The 17,526-nt window shown below is 34.2% G+C and overlaps 1 pseudogene; it reads right to left on the bottom strand.

Annotated features, from left to right (window-relative positions):
* The window catches only part of LOC107849068, a 43,479-nt pseudogene that overhangs the window by 21,500 nt on the left and 4,453 nt on the right, over window positions 1–17,526 (bottom strand).

Here is a 17,526-nt window from a genome sequence, read left to right as displayed (position 1 = left end):
ATAAAAACACTGATAAACTGATGAATTGTCTATTGTCTAAAAGCCTCTAACTAACTGGAAAGAGTTAATGGGACAATCCCCAACTAACTCCAACTGTCTAACTAAAATGAAAAGCTAAACTACTGAAATAACTGAAATAAATAACCATTTCCTCCATAAATGAGGACTCACCACTACTACTGCTGCTGATCTATGAATCTATCTAAGCACGATCAGGAAATTGAGCGCCTGAACCTATAATATAAGACATCATAGTGCAAAAAAAAATATGCGATCAGTACTTTGAATGTGCTGGTATGCGAGATAGGGTTAGGCTGAAATGAATAGGCTTAAGTGCATGAGATAATGACTGAATGAATAGCATGAGATGACTGAGTTTAAATACATAAAATCTGTAAAATCTGAGAATGCATGACTAAGCATATAACCTGATTCTGAATTAGTCTGTAAACTAAAATACTGAAATACTGATAACTGAATAATTGATAACTGTATGCTATGGTCAAACAAATCTGAAACTGAATTCTATACTGGATATTGGACTGACTGTGGGACCTATCATCTAAACCAACATGCCCTAATAAGAGCTAATTGGGATCCAACCTGTGACCCTAGTTGGAAGGATGTCAGTACCGTCCCATGGGTACTAATAATGATTGTGTGGATCCACTAAACTAATGTATCAAAGGACAAAGAGTCACCCTCAACTGGAAAATGCTCTAATGATATATGTGTCAACCTTCAACTAGCAGGTGGACATCTCAACCTACGGTGGCTACGTAGTTCTGAAACACAGGGACTACTACTAAGGATCAAACCCTCTACTGGTAGGTGAACCCCTGTACCTGGGTTCGCTTGGTGCTAAATTCTACTCCCAACTGAAAGACACTGATTACTAGGCTGAGCTAAACACTGATCATGATAATTGACTGAATGAAAATGCTCATAGTTTATATGAAACTATTATGGAACTACTGACATTCTGTAAACAGCTAAGTAACGGGTGTTCATAACCTGCAAAACTCGATAGTAATAAAAAATGGAACATACTAGAGCTTCAAAAAACATGACAAGTAGTCATGGTTCAAAACCCATTCATTTAGGCATTTCATCAAACACTTGAAATTCATAGACTTAAGCATGGGAATGGTTCAAAACATGTAATAATAGCATAATTACAATACTAAAATCATGGGTTAAGGTTTAACCTGGGAATAATCACCATTCAAATGTGTCAAGGGCTAATTCTAACAAAAATACAGGGTAAACATGATATATAATCTAATTTCACAAAACTTCATGGTGATCATTCATTGTAACCATGTAAATTTATGATTTCAAAGCATAAAAATAGATTTTTGGACTCTATGGGTGAAAGGGGCCCATGGATGAACATCACACAGACCTAAATTGATGAATTTGTAACCGTTCTTGATGATTTTTTCAAGAATTGATCTTGAATTCCTTGTTTTTTTTTTAAAGGGGATAGGGTTTGTTCTTGAGAGAAAATGTATTATTTTGAGAGAATTTGTGGATAGAATGAGCAATAATGCCTTTTGTGACCCTTAATCACATGTTATGGACTAATTGGGTGAAGGGAAAATACCCAATTACCCTTGAAAAAATGGAATCAAAAGCTGAAAAAATAGAGGCGGGCGATGAGCCGGGCGCCGTGGGCTCTGGTGAGGCGGTCTAAGCATCGCGGGCTTTGCCATGGGCACCCCCCAACAACATTCCAAGCCCCATACCGTGGGCCTATTACGGTGATGCTACTATTTTGGTGATCCTTACACACCCTTACGCTCGTTTGAAAATTCTGAAACTCACCCAAGATGTTCCATCGACAACCCCGATCATAAATCAACTTAAAAATTAACTTTCTGATGTTGGAAAGGTGGAAAATAAAATCATCAAAATTTAGGGGCTTTAGAAATGACTAAGTCCTAACACATAGTAAAATTTCTAAGTCTTTATAACATGAGATAGTGAGCTGAATTGAGCTAGAATCTTATAAGGTCTTACATTTGTTCAGGTAAATATCTCTTTAAGTTTGTTTAGTACTTTATATATATCAATTTATTTGTTTAGATTTGACTTAACATGAAATTTAAGAAAGCAAAACTAATGGATCTTGTAGATATAGACCAAAATAAAGTGCAGTCAGCTAGTAGAAAAGATCACAAGTAGGATTAGGCCTACAGATGCGAGGCAGCTCTCCTATGCAAATAGGCTGCAGATAGTTAATGTAGTTCTCTTTGACATTCACAGCTTTTGGGTTACTTTCTTTGTCTTACCCTAAAGCATATCGAAGGAAATTAAGATAAGCTGTAGGGAATATCTGTGGGATGCACTAATAGGAATAAAAAGACTTCATTGGTAGCTTGGGAAAATATTTGTCTTCCTAATTGTTGAGGGGGTCTTAATGTGAAAGATTGTAGGACCTAGAGTGGTTGTTTTCGGAAGACCCTCGGTTCAAGTGAAGCAAATCAAAGTAGTAATGAAAATGAAGAAAAATAAAAGAAAAAAATAGTAGTGAAGGAAAACATGAAAACTAATAGGAAAGTAAAGCGGAACATATTGAGTAAGAAAGGGAAATGTTTGTACATCTGATGTAGAATAGGAGAATGGAAAAAATTTTAACTTATGATGTGCATCTGATGTAGAATAGGAGAATGAAAACATGTTTTAACTTTGGTTCGAAATGTGTCATGATACTGTCTTACAACTAAATTTAACTTACCCTTGTTTCTAAAGCTGGTGATGTATGCTTGAGGCCAATTAGGTTCAGAGGTCTCTACCCTTTTAAGTCAGAAAACTGTGTTGTACATTTGGATCTTATTAGTGTTGTGTATGATTGGGAAGCTACATATTGTTACGTTAAAAACCTTACTGAATAACGGAAGAATGATAAGACTTTTGTTGTATTATTCAACTGTTATATTAGAGAAAAAAAATAAAGACCTAACTCCCTAGCCTATTTTCAGTAAATGAAAGAACTTAGGGTGGGTAGAGTGTATGCAGACCTCATCTCTAACGTATGAAGATAAGGCAGAACAGTTACATAAACAACAAGGTGCGACTTTCTAAACATAATAAATAATACATGACAACAAATAAAAGTCAAAGACTACGTGAATAGGATAATACTACCACAGAATCAGAGTTCTAAACATCCATCAAACTTAAGACAACAAGAATAGGTTAAGATATTTATGCAACACTTAACCACCAACTAAATTTCTATATAGTATCAAAATTTAAGATCTAAAAAACTAAATATGCAAAATATTGTAAAGCAAAAAGAATTGTATAGAAAAAAGAGGGAAAAGAAATAAGAGAGTTTTAATATTTCTAGACCTGGATTTAGTGCGTTAGAAATAGCAAATAACACACCATAACCAACGAATTAGACTACTTACTTCATGCATTGAGCCAATAAAGGATGGGCTGCAATATTGAATTGTCCTTGTGAGTCCAAATGGTGGAGACGTCGACTGTAAGGAAGCCTCGCATTATCCTATTAAAAATTAATCTCTTCATTGTACTATTGTTTTTTGTTGTGGTTGTGTTGCCGCCAACTCCGTTGGTGGAAGAGATTGTTCTTGTGTATTCTTGAAAGTTGAAGGATGATTCAAGATTATTCCGTTTAGAGATAGATGTTTCTAGAATGTTTTGCAGAAAAAAAGTTAGGTAAATATCAACTAGACATAATTACTATTTTGCCCTCAATAATGTTCATATTTATTGTTCAACCCTTTGGTCGTCCTAGCACCGCCTATTCTATAATACTAGATAATAATGGGCCCATTTTACGAGCCCAATATTACATTTTTAAATGTATTTATCGATATTTAATTAGTTTATAAAAATTAAATTAATATTTTTAAATAAACATGATAAAAATGATATTAGAGATAACACTTTGAAAACTATTTGTTTACTTTTATAAAATCAAAATAATAGCTTAATACTTATTTAAATTGCCTTAATTAAAATTAAAATATAATATGCTTTAATGCTTAGTTTAACATCAGGTCAAACACATTTTCTTGAATTAAGTAACTAATTTCAATGTCCTAATTTTCAATTCTATTTGAAATATACAAGAGGATAAACTAAAACTATAAGTGTCAATATATTAACACTTTTTTATAAAATCTTACGAGCAATATTTTCTTCAAATATGATCTTTTTACCTAATATACTATATAAATAAAAGTAAAAGCATATTTGTATTATGGAGATAAGATATTGTTCTTATCCATAAATATATCATACATACATTTTCATCATGAAATAATATAAAATTACTAAAGATACATCATTGATAGTTGAAAATTATCTATAAAAAAATAGTGCACAAATTAAATTAATATTGGTGGAGTTAAATTTTTTATTAAAGGGATTAAAAAATATATGTTATTTAATGTTAGTTTAAAATTATTTTACATGCAGTTTAATTTATCTGTTATATCGTACTCTCGTCATTCCTTTTCATTTGCTATATTTGAGTTAGACACACACCTTAATTTTTAACTCCTATAAATTTAATAGTAATTTCACTAATATACCATAATTAAATTTTATGCCTTTTTTCAAATCAATAATGATTACATTTATTGAACAAAGACATAATAGGAAAATTTTGTTCAAATTATTCTTGAAAGATTAAAGAAGCAAATATTTAGGAATATCAACACAATCAAAATGGAGCAAATAAAAAGAAATGAATGGAGTATTATATATCTTATTTTTAAGATTACAAATCTCAATTTTTATGAAATCTTACCTGTAAATATATTAATATAACATAATAAAAGTTTTTACACTGACCATATAATGTACTTCAATTTTTTTTTAAAAAAATTATATTTTAAATATCTGTTTTGCGAGTTGACATGCACACCAATTGTGATTACACCTAGAATCCATAAGTGAATACAAAAGTTGTACGTTCGAAGCCTTATATGAATATTAAATATGTAATTCTTTTTTATTTCTAGTAAAACATTTATAGATTGATTTAATAATATTTTTTGTTAAATTATTTGCTAATGAACAAAAAAAATATTTTTAAATAGTTTAACAACTTTAAATTTTAACCACCAAGCTCATGTTTGATAGATTTTTTTGGGAAAAAAACTAAAATATCAAAAGGTTAGAATATTAAAAATTTTGGCAAAGTCAAAATTTTCACTTAAAATATAAGAAAATAAATATATGAAGAAATTTTTTTTAACATTTTCCACATTGAAATAAAAAAATAATTTTAGTTCTATACAAACAATCTAATATTTCGTGAAAGAAAATTCAAATTATAAATTTAAATTTATTTAAAATATTACTTCGTAAATAAAATGATTGAATAAATTGTCTTATAGGTGAAATGTTGTTACACACATAATGAATTCACTTAGAAAATATAGACACATAGTCTAGAAAAAAGAAATAGCTAATGGAGTTCTTTGTTGATATATTAACTAATGATTGTACCATTTAGACGTGAAATTATAAATATACCCCTGGTCATCCTCCAACTCACTCAATAAATATAATAATAAATAATAAATAAAAATAAATAATATAAACCACCTATTCAATATTTATGAGCTTTTTTTATTATTATCTTACTATAATATAGTAATAGTTACTTTATGCAATTAAATGTGTGGCCAAAATTAATTTCACATTTTTATCTTTTATGAAACATATGTGAGTATTTGCACATTCTCCTATAAACTATGTCTCCCCTTATTTCAATTTATAACATTTTGATTAGACATCAAATTTAAGATATATGAAAATACTTCGCAATGTTTCAAATTATCTTTGAAATAATAATCATTAAATAGAAAAGTATACCTTTGTGGACTTTTTGACAAATAAATAAAATCCATCATGACTAAAATATTAATAATGTTTGTCAATTCTCTTTTAGAACTGATTAAAAAGAAAAATATATTATTTGAATTGAGACATAGGATATATAATTGATAACCAAAAAAAAATATTATCATCACATAATATATATTTCACCGTTTTAAGTTTGTTCGGATTGTAAACACATTCAAGTATGTCCAAATCAATGTATTGTAATATTCTAGAATTGAATTTGTAAATCAAATTTAATTTTTATTCATCTAAATTATATTATCTAAATTTATTCAAATCGGTCTAAAAAATCAAGTTACCTGATTTGTGAACAAAGTTGATCTCAAAATCATATGAATATTTTGTACGTTTGTGTTTAGAATTTAATTTTATATTCTTTTATGAAAGTTTTATAAGTATACGATATAACATAGTTAATTACATTTTTTCTAGATATTTCTATTCTACTAAAATAAAAGTGAAAATTTCACATCCTAAAAAGAACTGAAATTTAGATAATATCTCATTAAAATAGATTAACTATTAATATACAAAACATATTTTTTGTAAACTTATGCTTGAAAAAAGTGAGGTCCACCTTAAATGTCACATCATTAGGACACACTTGGTATTTTGAAAAAAAATGTTTGGCTATTTTGTCATTTTAAAATTTATGACCAACTTTTAAGACTATATAATAGAAACAAATATTCTAGGGTATTTATGAAATGACAATTTTGCCCTTGATCATCCTCCAAATATATATATATATATATATATATATATATATATTAAATAAATATATTTCAATATACAATAATATCACTATCACGGACATATCATAAAATCTCAAATGTATGTTTTATACAACCATCAAAATATCATACTGAATGCTCACATGATATTCATATATCATAGTGATTGCTACTTATTTACATTGGTACATCTGTATTTATAAATTCTACAATATTTCATAGTAGCACTAAGATAGTGGTTACAATGTAGTTGACTTCTCAAAACAGCTTGTTGTACATATAAATCTAACTAATTCATCAGGCATTCTTCTGAAATTCGTAAGTTAGGTAAATGGAGAAGAGAACTTTTCCAGTTAATGATGATAATCATTCTTATTAACGTGCATTTTACTTTAGGTTCTGTTGTGAATCCTTCCAAATTATCATCGTCATGTCAAGGTATATGAGAATACTCTCATCACTAAATTCTTTGGTCTTCACATGATAAAGCCCTCGAGAGGACAAATGGTATAAATTTAAAGATTCACATTATTTCATCATGCTTTCTTGTACTTGCGAGTTTATACAAACTGAGAAACATAAAGTTAGGATAACTCAAGAAGTTATTTTACATCAAACATGTTTACTGTTTAATAATGAAAACAAAATGTCATAAACTTTTCTTACAAATTTAAGAAGTTTATTTATCATAGAAACAAAAAATGACTAACCATTAAATATCATATAACACATCACAAAAACTATAAATTAATGTGTACATACATACATACAATAACAACAACAATATATCCAGTTTGATCACAGAAAATGGAGTTTGGAGAGGGTAGCGTATACGTAGATCTTACCTTCCTTGGAGGTAGATGTATATACTTATATGTTTATATTTAATTTATAACCAACTTATATGTTTTGAGTAAAATACATCACAGGTATATGTTTTTTGACTTATCAAAAGGATAGACTAATCCATCTAAATTAATAAGTTTAGAGTTTGTTCAAACTACTCTTAAAAGATTAAATGAGCAAGTATTTAGAAATATAAGCACAACCCAAATGGAGCAAATAAAGGAATGGTGAGAGTATTAAAAAAGAAAATAGTTGCCTCCATCACTTACTTGGACTCTTGACCATCTTCCGATTGAAGATTTTTAGCCAACAATTGCATGAATAACAACAACATTTTCCTGGAAAATGAACCGTTTGTTAAATTCTAGCAAATGTCATAGAAGTATCTCATGAACTCTTATGTAATGAAGTGGTTAGAACTTGGATTTCAATATTGTCAAGGATAATACAACTGATGATCTTGGCACCAGCTCCAATACGAGCATTAGCAGAAATTAAAATATTTGGACCAATTTGTTTAGCATTTTAATAGACAAGTCAATTCTATAGGTAAAGAAAGGAAGACATAAGTGAGTACAAAATTAGGGCAATTGCAGTCAGAAGTGTCTGGAAATTAATAGACGAAACAATATAAAGGAACTTTTTAAGGAAAAAAAATAGAAGTAAGCAAGAGATATCTCAGGAGCTAGCTCTTCAGATCCATATATTCCAAGCAGAAATCAGACTTGATCTCATTGCTTTTAACTGAAACAAAAATAACACAATTCATACCAAGAATTATTTTTATTACAACAGATGACCTAGAGCTAATGTGTGGCAAATATGTACCACTCAGTTATAGACTTGCTATAAGCCTACACGTGTACGTTATAGACGGTGTTAATTGTTTCAAATGCATATTGTCATCAATAAATGAGTAACAATATCCTATCAATTTCTTATATCATAAAAGTCATTGCAGTAAAGTATTAAGCTGAGAGACTATAGAAACCAGACTCTCTATCTCACCTCTAAGGTAGTGATATGAACTGTATACACTTATTTTCCCCAAACCCCACTTTGTGGGAGTATACTAGGTATGCTGTTGTAAAAGTCATTGCAGCAAAATAATTAACCATTAATCTTACTTAACTAACCATGAGATCTATAGAATAATATTATAATCAGAATGTTAGTTGTAGGTGTATCTGAATATATCTACCTTTGTAGTTGGATTAACTTTAGTAGATGGATGGATAAAAACATCATCGCTGATGGTGGAGTCTTTAAGCCATCCCTACTTGCCAAAAGATATAGTGAGGTGAATCTATACTGATCCAGGTAGAGACCATAGCATTTCAAAGACATTCTGAAAAAAAAACAAAAAAAACTCACCCGTCAAATCAAATCTTGACATTTGAAATGGAAAGTCTGGGAGGATAAACACCTTATGTGATTGGCTTACCTTGGTGTTCTAATTTGTTCCCTGAAATCCATGGCTTTATAGGTATATATTTGCTTCTTCCCTGCAAGAGGTGTCAAAATATCTTGATCCAACCATACTGTTGGAAGACTCCTGCCAAATAAGCTTGTACTAGGAAAGAAAAAGAAGGAACTAGATATCCTTTTTTTTAGGTGCACCATTACCTTTAAACTCTTTTTTTCAATTCAAAGTATTATTTAGTAGAAAGATTAAATTTACTTCTCCTATTTAAGAATAATAAACCTCGCTCATTTATTCAATATTAATAAGGTTGTAACTGGGAGACCCATAATTCAGCTTTAGCAATAGCCGTCTGCAGCCCCCTACTTGACCAACATTTGCCAAGGTATCACCTAGAGCAGGTGATTTATTCATATGATTATTTCAGATGAAGCTTCTTTTAGGAGGTTACCTATAAGACCAAGTAACACGATTCAAGCTAGAGGTGTACAACCACACAGTTAAATTATTCAGACGTTTGTGGCATTGTCTTGTTGAGGAGAATGTATAATGAGTAGATTTTCTGTTCGGTTTCTAAATCTTCAGAAGGATAATGATTTAGTTTGTTTTTGAGGTTATTCATTTCATTGGGATGATGATACTTAGCCTCATCGCCTATCGCGTTGGTTCACATTGTTGTAGGGCCTGCTAGTAAAACTACTGTGGCTTGGCGCGATCATGGCGTGACACATCGAGTATCGCATCGATGCCATCAACGCGCTGCATCGCCAATCGCGTCGACGCCCACTTTTTGGTTATTAAATGTCCATATCTTTGAGGGGTAAAAGAGTCAATTTTCCACCCCTATACAAGTCTAAAACACGGGATTATGCCCCATTTCAACCATAATATAGCCACTTCTCTAAAAAAAATTCTCTCAAGAACAAATTAGGATTTTTCAATTGGGGATCCAAATTCAAGGGAATTCCACCGTCAATCTTAGTAGAATCAAGAACTAAGGTATGTCAAGTGTTCATTCATGGATTCCTTTCATCCATAAAGCCCAAGAATCCAATTTTTAAATTATAAATTATGATGTTTATGTTGTGGATTTATTATGATCATGTTGATGTTGTGTATGAATCCCAAGTTGGAATCTTTAAGGTGTTTTCATGACTCTATGTTAGTATGTGGCTTGAAAACCTATCAATTGAGTTTTTTGGGGGAATTATGATGTATTAATTTGATGATTATACCTATGCCCTAAGTTATGCATCCCAAGTGTTTGATAAAATGCCTAAAAGAACAAGAATCATGCCTTATGACTCAATAGAACCTAAATGATGAATCCATGTTTCACCCTTATGTTCAAAATGAGTTCCATGTTAAATCTACGCCTTGTAGTTGTTTAGTGGAATGCTCATGAGACTAGAATTGTGAAACTATGAATGTGATTGAATGGATTCCTATCCATGTACAAGATTATGAATGTCAAATCAACAACAACAACAAACCCAGTATATTCCCACATAGTGGGGACTAGGGAGGGTAGAGTGTACGCAATCCATACCACTACCTCTAACGAGGTAGAGAGGTTGTTTCCAATAGACCCCCGGCTCAAGATAAAAGGCAGTATAAAAGGCAGTATACAAAAACATCAAAAGCATAAAACATGATAAAATAACATAGCTACGACATCCATAAAAAAGTACATTGCCAAACAAAGGACACTACAATTCCCCTACCTACTAACTACAACTCAACCACACCCTTAGCCCTTTATCCGAATGTTTTTCCTCTATATCTTCCTATCCAGGGTCATGTCCTCAGTCAGTTGTAACTACTCCATGTCATATCTAATCACTTCTCTCTAGTATTTCTTCGGTCTACCCCTACCCCGCTTGAAACCTTCCAAGGCCAACCTCTCACACCTACGAACTAGGGCATCCGTGCCCCTTCTCATCACATGACCAAACCATCTCAACCTTACTTCCCACATTTTATCCTCCACTGAAACCACTCCCACCTTATCCTAAATAATTTTATTCCTAACCTTGTCCGCCCTTGTGAATCCACACATCCAACGCAACATTCTCATTTCCGCAACCTTCAACTTTTGCATATGAGAATTCTTAATCGGCCAACACTCCGCTCTATACAACATAGCAGCCCAGACTACTATTCTGTAGAATTTGCCTTTAAGCTTGGGGGCACCTTCTTATCACATAAAATTCTCAAAGCAAACCTCCATTTCATCCAACCTGCCCCAATACGGTGAGAGACATCCTCATTTATATCTCTATTCCCCTGAATTGTAGACCCAAGATACTTAAAACTATCCCTCTTGCAAACCACCTGAGAATCCAATTTCTTACCACCTCCTCCTCATGTCTTGAGTCATTAAACTTGCACTCCAAGTACTCCGTCTTGGTCCTACTCAACCGAAAACCTTTAGACTCAAGGGTTTCACTCCAAATCTCCAGCTTATCATTAACCCCCTATCGCGATTCATCAATCAAAATTATATCATCCACGAAAAGAGTACACCAAGGTACCTCGCCTTGTATATTCCGCGTCATCACATCCATCACCAAAGCGAATAAAAATAGACTAAGAGTTGATCCCTGGTGCAACCCTGTTAAGACTAGAAAATGCATAGAATCTCCTCCCACTATCCCACTGTCCTTTCCTAAGTCTTCGCCCCCTCATACATGTCCTTAATCGCTCTGATGTACGCCACCAAAACCACCTCACCTCCAGGCATCTCCAAAGAACCTCCCTAGGAACCTTGTCATACGCCTTTTCCAGGTCTATAAACACCACGTGAAGATCCCTTTTTCTCTCTCTATACTGCTCTACCAGTCTCCGTACAAGGTGAATTGCCTCAGTCGTGGAGCGACTAGGCATAAAACCAAATTTGTTCTCCGAAATTAACATAATCTTCCTCAACCTCTGCTCCAATCTTCATCGTGTGACTCAACAACTTAATACCTTGGTAGTTGTTGTAACTCTGAATGTCACCCTTGTTATTATATAGAGGAATCATCATGGTCCATCTCCACGCCTCAGGCATCTTTGCTGACTTGAAAATATTGTTAAACAAGTTGGCCAACCACCTCAACCCTGACCCGCCAAAGAACTTCCAAAAATCCACCTGAATCTCGTCGGGCCCCATCGTCCTACCCCTTCGTATCTTGTGAATAGCCTCACTGGCCTCCTCTACCCTAAATCGCCGATAAAAAAAAATCGCGACACTCCCCAAAATACTCCAACTCTCTTAACACAACCCCTCTGTGCCCCTCATCATTTAAGAGCCTATGGAAATACGACTGCCATCTTTTCTTAATGAGGGCATCTTCAACTAAAACTCTGTCATCCTCCCCTTAATGCACTCCACCTAATCCATATCACGACCCTTCCACTCCCTAACCTTGGCAAGCCTAAACAACCTCTTCTCCCCGTCTTTCTCCTCTAACCTCTTGTATAAACTCTCAAAAGCTACTATTTTAGCAGCCATAACAGATAACTTAGCCTCCTTTTTAGCTATCGTGTACTCCTCCCTACTCACCCATTTCTCTTCTTCATGAAAATTCCCGAAGCAAGCCTCCATTTTATGAAAATTTCTAATGATTGTACTATGAATTGTTGACTATGGTTATGTGTTAAAAAGTGTCATGCCTTGTCAGTTTTATCCTATCGAGTCATGGGGTATTTAATAATCGAAAATTTAGCTGTGTACCTAGAGCCAGTGTCAGTTTACACGATACTCTAAATCAATCCATGATTAGTAGAATTCAGTCAGTCACATGACTCAAAAAACTCAGTAAATTCAGCATCAGTCTAGTCCTACTCAGTAATCTCAGTAATCTTAGTAATCCCAGTCAGTTATCAGATCTTAGTAGTATTCCATCAGTCAACAAAACTCGATAAACTCAGTCAAGTTCAGTTCAGTGTTTATTCAGTTGGGAGTAGGATTCAGCACCGAGTGAACACAAGAATGAGGGCTCACCTGTTAGTCAGTAGAGGGTGTGATCCTTAGAAGCAATCCCTGCATTCCGAAACTATGTAGCCAGCATAGGTTTATATATACCCCTACGATTCTAGGGAATATACATCTCATTTGAGTTTTCCTACTCGGAGGGTTGACGGAAGAGCTCCCTGATAGCAAAAGGGTTTGCTAATAGCTTGTCTTTATCTATGGTACGGTACTGACACCCTTCCAGGGGGTTATACGTTGGACTTCACCAGTTTAGATTTGGGGCATGTCGGTTAGATGATTACCTCCCACAGTTTTAGTTTCAGATCCAGTCTCAGTAGTAGAACTCATTTCAGTTCTATAGATTTTAGGACTGTCAGATACAGTCACTTAGCTCAGTAAAGAACTCAGATAGTTCAGAATCTAGACTGTCATATACAGTCATCTATTCCATTATAGAACTCAGATAGTTCTACAAATTCTTGACTATCCATAATAGTCACTCAATAGACTCAGCTATTCAGTATCCCAATATTAGTAACTCAGATATCAGTAAATCCAAGTTATCAAAACTCATTAGTCAGTGTTATCATGATCTCATTTACAGTTACGTATTCATGCATGTATTCTCACGTTTATGTTATTCAGTCAGTTAGTATTATTCATGCATATGAACCCTGTGCATTCAACCTACCTCACTTTGCGTACCAGTACATTCAGACGTACTGACGGACTTGCGCTATGGTGTTTTATACTATAGGTTTAGAAGCACGAGCTCTCGAGCATCCTTAGTAGATAAGACGTTCAGCAGCCAGAGTAACAGTGAGTCCTCATCATTCAAGGATAGTATAATTATTTTATTAGTTTATTATTTCAGTAGTTCGGAGTTAGTTGGGAACATGTCCTATCAACTCAATAGTTTTCAGTCAGTTTTAGAGGCTTTCAGACTACAACATGTTTCAGACAGTTTATTTCAGTTTTGGGTATTTTTATACCCCATTATAGACATTGTTTTATATTTAGTGTTAGTTTAATTTTGAGCCTTATGGACTTACAACTTATATTCTATATATTTATAGTATACTATTCAATGCTCAATTATATATATTAGTCATGGGTTAGCTTGTGGTCCTTTGGGGTCATAAGCACCATGTAGCATTCTGGGTACCTGATTCGGGGTGTTGCAAACTTGGTATCAGAACCTAAGGTTCAATAGTGTCCTAGGAAGTCTGAAAAGCCGTATCTAGTAGAGTCTTATACATGAATGTGTTATGCACCACACTTATGTACATGAGGCTATGAGATGTTTTAGGAACAGTTTCCTTTATTTTAGTATTCATGTCGTGCGAATGAGCATGAGCTTCAGTAAAAATCTCAGTTTAATCCTTTTTTCTCTTTCGTTTACAGAACATGCCTCTAAAGAGGACTCAGGAAAGAGGAACGGGAGATCAGCCAGCCCTTCAGCTCGATCAGCCTAACTATCTAGGCGAATATGTCTCTTATGCAAAATTCAGGACTGCATTCACTACTCTAGCCAATTTAATCATAACTCAGAATGAATGACCAGTTGATGTTCTAGCCAACCCAGTGGACAATGCTGCTGCAGCCAGGATTCGAGACTTCACCCAAATAAATTCTCCTCTATTCTCAGGTTCTAAGTCTGAAGAGGATCCACGGGAGTTCCTCGATCAAGTTCAGAAAGTCAAAGGTATCATGGGAGTGACTTCCAATAAGAGTGCAGAGTTAGCCTCCTATCAGCTACAAAATGTAGCCCATACATGGTTTAAGCAATGAAAGGTAAATAGGGGTGCAGATGTAGAGCCCATCAAATCGGAAGAGTTTGATTTGGCTTTCTTAGATAGATTCTTTCCCCTAGAGTAGAAAGAGGCCAAAGTGTTAGAGTTCATTAATCTCATACAAGGTAGCATGAGTATGAAAGAGTACTCCCTCAAGTTCACTCAGCTAGCCAGGTACGCTCGCCATGTAGTAGCAGACAATACATCCAAAATAAGTAAGTTTATGTCTGGGGTATCAGGTAGAATGGTTAAGGAGTGCAGGATTGGGATGTTGATTAAGGAGATGGACATGTCTAGGCTTATGGTCCATGCTCAACGTGGTAAGTATCATAAAGGTATGTGTAGAGCCGGCAATGATATGTGTTTCAGAAGTGGTGAGCTAGGTCACAAGGTCCAAGACTGTCCTAAACCTGGTCTATAAAGTCAACAGGGTTGTCCTTCAACTCAGTTCGGTCTTCCAAATCAGCAGGGTGCCAATTCCAGTGCTATCAGTAGGCAACGCCTAAATAGACTCTATGCACTTCAGCCCAGCCAGGATCAGGAAACTTCTCCTAATGCAGCCACTGGTATATTATAGATCCCTTATTTATAGCTTCACACTTCTTCAAATTCAGGAGCTTCTTTTTCTTTTGTAACTTTAAGGTCAAACCAAATGTTAACAGGACTTTTTCCAGTATCCACCCTAGTGAGTCAGTGTAACACAGCCCGACAGGTATACAAGAACTGTCCAGTTATGATGTCTCAGAAAGTCAAGCCTTCAGGATTTTGGTAGTAATACCAGTATGTGTAGAAAATTCAGTAAGGGAAAATGATTCCCGACCCATTCCTACCTCAGTGTAAAGTTTTGTACTTCAACCATCATGATACTTATGCATGCTTTACGTTTCAGTTCCATGAACACAACTTATATTCACGCACTTCCCTTAGGATCATGCGCATTTCAAGTTCCTCTTATGAGGAGTCCAAGTTCACTCAGTATTATGAATCATGTTCCCTGAACACAAAAATTCAAGACTTAGGTCATGCAGCTCATGACTCATGCACTCATGTCATGTTTTACACTATGTTCGGCCCACATGACTCATGCTCCACTCCAAGTGATCAGCCAAACTCAGATTATGTCACATATACCCTCAGTTTAGATCCCTTGATGAATCCATGGTGTTAATGTTTCATCCCTCAATCCTTAGTTACAGTGTCAGTTCAGTAATCAATATTCAGTAAAGGACTTAGATAGTCCTACAGGACCATGGCTTTCAGTTAGCAGTTACTTAGTCATTAGAATTCAATACTTTAGTACCAGTCTAAACCTCAGTTATCAGAAACAAGCGTACAGTCCCAACTACATTCTTAGTTACGGCTACAGTCTCAATTACTGTCATAACTACAATCCCAATCCCAGTCCCAGTCTCAATCCAGTAGTCAAAATAGAAACTCAATTCAATTTTAGAATTACCCAACCATAGTATATAGCCATCAGTTACTTAAACATTAGTAATTCAATACCTCAGTTTACATAATATTTTAGAACCATGTTATACGCATGGTCTTACATTTTTGAATAATATAGTTTACATAATCCATGCTTAGTTATCTCATGTTACCCAGTCAGTCATTACCTTCTATGCATAATACTCTATAGTATCAGTCCAGCCATTCAAACTAAGTACAGTTCAGTTTTCATGACCAGTATTCAACTATCAGTTATTCAATTATTCAGATAAGTTAGTATATTTATGCATTCGTGCTCATCACACACATATATCTTTTAAATAATCTCAGTTGCATGGGTGAGGCTTATTTACTTCATCTTAGATGATGTTCTTAGGCCTCGACTCATTCTATCGAATCTTAGTCAGGTTATGATTTTCTTACTCAACTGTCTTATACAGCCGACGCTAAGATTTACTTGTGCCCTACAACCACTAAAACTCTATAGAAAGAGTGTCATAGAAATGCTCCAATTGAGTATAAGTTTTCAGCATGAGTTAGTCCCCAAAGCCAGTAATTCAGTTTAGCAGTCAAACGGACAAGTTTGAATGGTGTGGTTTCCCCATCTTTCCATCTAGTTGCACTATCCGAAGACTCATGAATGTGATCATTCTAAGATTGACCAACCAGGTAGTTTCGTGCTCAGCTTAGTTCATGTATCATGCCTTAGTTTCAGATCCCAGGTAGTCAGTCACGATTCAATCCATAGGTGCTTTGTGCATCGCCTCAGTCTTCCTCAATATCTCAGCAAAGTTAGTCCAGTATTTTTTAAGAGACATAGTGTTCCATGGGGGAGATACACTATAATCCTCTGAACTTTCATGACTTAAACATGCCATTCTCTTTTCTCTTAATGAATTCAGTTTGGAGGAAGGGGTGCTCATAAGTTGACCCTTAAACTCCGAACTCAGCCGTAAGCCATGTATTCAAGGTTTTTAGTTTAGATCAAGATATTCAGTTCATGCATCATGTTCCAGACTCAGTTATCAGCATTTTCAGTTTAAGGTAACAGTCTTCCTTGAACTCATTCAGTTTTATATTCAGATTTCAGTTATAAACTTGGTATCAAATACTATTCCATATTCATTCATGTGTTCATGCAACAGATCAGTCATGAATTCATGCATCAGATATGCATTCTCATTGTGGGAAACTCAGTTTATTAGAAATCCCAGTCATGCATTCATGAATCAGTTCGATTATAAAATTATGCATCAGATATGCATGCTCAGTATGAATTCCAGTAAATCAGTCATGTCAGTTGTGTACTTATGTTTCAGTCATTCATGTTCAGTATGTATGTCAGCTTATCATTTCTCCTATCTCAGTCAGTCTCATTCGAGGACGAATGTTCTCAAGAGGGAGATATTGTAAGACCCCATAAAATTC

The sequence above is a fragment of the Capsicum annuum genome, chromosome 12, assembly GCF_002878395.1.
Source record: "Capsicum annuum cultivar UCD-10X-F1 chromosome 12, UCD10Xv1.1, whole genome shotgun sequence".
NCBI classification, from domain to species: Eukaryota; Viridiplantae; Streptophyta; class Magnoliopsida; order Solanales; family Solanaceae; genus Capsicum; species Capsicum annuum.
The sequence above is the reverse complement of the archived record's forward strand: the minus strand, read 5'-3'. Positions and strand labels throughout refer to the sequence as shown.